The sequence below is a fragment of the Schistocerca serialis genome, chromosome 1 (assembly GCF_023864345.2).
Source record: "Schistocerca serialis cubense isolate TAMUIC-IGC-003099 chromosome 1, iqSchSeri2.2, whole genome shotgun sequence".
Classification (NCBI taxonomy): Eukaryota; Metazoa; Arthropoda; class Insecta; order Orthoptera; family Acrididae; genus Schistocerca; species Schistocerca serialis.
Genome location: NC_064638.1, coordinates 1,199,018,436 through 1,199,021,875, shown reverse-complemented (window position 1 = coordinate 1,199,021,875; position 3,440 = coordinate 1,199,018,436). Strand labels below are relative to the sequence as shown.

The 3,440-nt window shown below is 44.2% G+C and overlaps 1 non-coding gene across 1 annotated transcript; it reads right to left on the bottom strand.

Annotated features, from left to right (window-relative positions):
* Positions 1–357: 357 nt before the first annotated feature.
* On the bottom strand, positions 358–430 carry Trnar-ccg (transfer RNA arginine (anticodon CCG)). The gene has a single exon. It is a non-coding gene; the product is annotated as a tRNA-Arg (tRNA).
* Positions 431–3,440: the final 3,010 nt, after the last annotated feature.

Here is a 3,440-nt window from a genome sequence, read left to right as displayed (position 1 = left end):
CTGTCTGTTGTGTTGAACAGGGCAGTGTTGAGGCTTGGTTGACAGTTTAAGACAAATTTCAGTTTAGGATAGTGATTTGCGCTGAAAAATCAAATCTTTCTAATTGTGCTTACCACAAGAAATAAACGTGAAAAAGAGACGAGTCACTTTTCAGGCGCACAATCTCAGGCTTTCGCGCAACAACTGCATAATGGGTACAGTTATCTTTTCTTACCCTTCGATTGCTGGATGGTGATTATTTTGTTTCCCATGTTTTCTACGCTCATATCCTGTCTAGCTATCAGACAGTCGCAGCATCGTCTTTGTTTCAAGTACTCCTTTGAGAATCATAAGCGAAGGGAAAAGTAAAAATTGTTGTACTCCTGGTGGGACTCGAACCCACAATCCCCGGCTCCGGAAACCGATGCCTTATCCATTAGGCCACAGGAGCGGGCGGCAGTTGGCTTCCTTATCAAGCATACGAAGCAAAGTACTAGGCGACTTGTATCGTTGTGGGTCTGATAAGCGAGATAACGTTTGTCGGGGGGGGGGGGGGGGGGGGGGGACAGACGTCCCTTGCCTAATCACACACGGAGCTGCTACGCGTTTCCTCGGTCGCTCGTTGGCGCGTTGTTAGTGGAATGAATACGAACAATCGGATAAGGCGACAGCATAGTAAAGTTTTACATAAATGGAAAGTTACTTTACAGGCATTAGCAAATTTCCCATTAATCTATATGAACGGTACAACGGTGAAAAGTTATTGCCGATTTAGTATCATCGTATCAGCTGTTGATTATTACGAAAACATGGTAGTAACACGAACGATATCGTGTAACGAAGACTTCATACTGTTTTGCGAATTCTCATAAAGTATATATCAGATTATCAGAAGAGTCGCTCACAGAGGTAGTACTTATGCAGTCTAGAATATGAGTGGCTTTCAACGCTCGGTCGCTTTACATTCACGTTCACCCTTAACATTCTACAGCAAATCATTGGTTATCAGAAGAACGCCAGAAATGGGAACGTTCTCCCAAATATACCGGAGGTGAACCTCTTCTGCCCCACTCCTAGATCTCCGGGGGTTGATTGAAAAGAAGCCCCCCGTCCTCTTTGATAGGGAATGAAAGAGCCTTATTGTGTGCTGGACAGAGGATACTTGTAGTTCAGAATCTTTGTCGTCCACCCTGTTCCGATCAGGGATGCAGAGCGTGCAGAAACGCCATTTCACTTTCGTTTCCTCTTGTTGTTCAGACCAAATATACTTGGCGCCAAACACATAAACGCTACAGGAAGAGAAACCCCAGTCAGTTACCGTTATGTGGCTTGCTCGCAGGCCGCAACTGTATAGCTTTTAAGGGCCGATCTGGGTTGGATAAAAACAACGGCAAAAATATACATCGCTATCCAAATTAGCAACAGTTTACAATGGTTTATTAACAGTAGCTTGGCAATTCGTAATTGAAATCTGATGATATGTATAGTTCAAATTTCACTTGCAATGATCTGTTTTTCAACCTGGTCTAGTGCTAAATCCAGTAATCGATGACTAACGTGATTTACATAATGTCTTTTTCGGCTCTTCTTAAGATTTGTCTTAAGGCAGTCGCTGAGACGGGGTCCTTTGTTGAAGTACCGCCCTTGAGTTACTCAATGAAGCCACCTGGAAACTAAGAGGGTTTTTCGGAAAGTAGATTCCGATCGGTCTTGAAATGGAAACAACAGTGAAAATCCGCCAAAGGTTTGCACAGATTTGTTAGGCAGTATCTCTAGTATGCCCCTCGATAGCTTCACGTCTTCCTTTCCCCTTATGAATGCACAGTGAGCGCGTAAAAATACCTGGGACAATAGTGTCTTCCGCCAAGTATGATGGTCTGGTGAGAAATTGCGCCAGTCATGCAGCCCACATAACACAGCCGTCTTGCGGTTCATTCTTCGTGACAATTCTCGGCCGCACTCTCCAGTGGCAATGAAGATACTCTTGCAGTATGTAGATAAGGTATACAAAACTGCAACCAGTCACTTTTTTGAATAATTGTGTTTTATTCCATGAACCGGTTTTCGAACCTTTTCAGGTTCATATTCAGATGGTTTCAGGAAGTTACATCGTTGTTGCTAGCATAATGCTGGGTGCTGGCTTGTGACAGTATAGGTGGCTTTTTTCGGTTAGTGTCCAGCTGTATGCCTCCATTTTGATGTCCAGTTGTTGTATCACTACACACACTTCCACACAAACTATATTAATTACACTCTGACAGCGAGACTTTTCCAGCATCGAGCATGCGCTCTGCAAATGGAGGCAGCCAGATGGACACTAACCGAAAAAAGCCTCCTATACTGTCACAAGCCAGCGCCCAGCACTATGCTAGCAATAATGATGTAACTTCCTGAAACCATCTGAAGATGAACCTGAAAAGGTTCGAAAACCGGTTCATGGAATAAAACATAATTATTCAAAAAAGTGACTGGTTGCAGTTTTGTATAACTTATCTACATTGTACATACAGTCACGGTTCTAAACTATCCGTAATGGATAAGCATAATCTGCTCCGGCAGTGTTTTAGATCGGAAGTGTTTGATCATCCACAATACAGCCCGCAAATATATGCCCCTGAGTTTCATCTCTGCTCACATGGACCGCTGGCTATAAACACAACATCTTGGCACAGACAACCAGCTGCAGACCAGCGTGGAGAATTGGCGGAAAGCACAGGTGGCTGCCTTTTATCACGAGTGTATTGGAATGTTGGCACAAAGCTACGACAAATGTCGAAGTTGGAGCGTTGACTATGTACAAAAGTAGCTGGACGGTTAGTTTACTGTGGCCAATAAAACGTTTTCGATTTTGACAGTGGTTTCCATTTCGCGACCAGTCGGAAATTACTTTCCGAGTAACCCTCGTATGTGTGTGCCGCAAGGCGGATCTAGGACACAGTTCATATTGTGCGTCCTGTTATGGAGCGTGACTAAACCATGTTGCGCCTGAAGCGTAGGCAGCTCCGCGCACTTCTGTGTAAGCTCTAGTCTGTATCTTCTACGAGGCCTGTTCAGAAAGTAAGCTCCGATTGATTGCCAAATTGAAACCACAGTGAACATCAGAAATGTTTTACTTGTAACAATTAGCTACACCTTTCAGCTACTTCTCTACGTAGTCGCCGTTCTGACTTAGACTTTTGTCATAGCGTTGTACCAACTTTTCAATAGCCTCATCATAGAAGGCAGCCGCCAGTGCTTTCCGCCAATTCTTCACGCTGGCCTACACCTCGTTGTCTGTGTCAAAATGTTGTCTTCAAAGACAGCGGTTCATGTGACCAGAGATGAAACTCAGGGGGAGACAATTGCGGACTGTATTGTGGGTAATCTCACATTTCCATTTGAAAACGATGCAGGAGCATCTTCATTGCCCCTGCAGAATGCGGCTGCGAATTGTCTTGAAGAAGAAACAGCACGACAGTTAT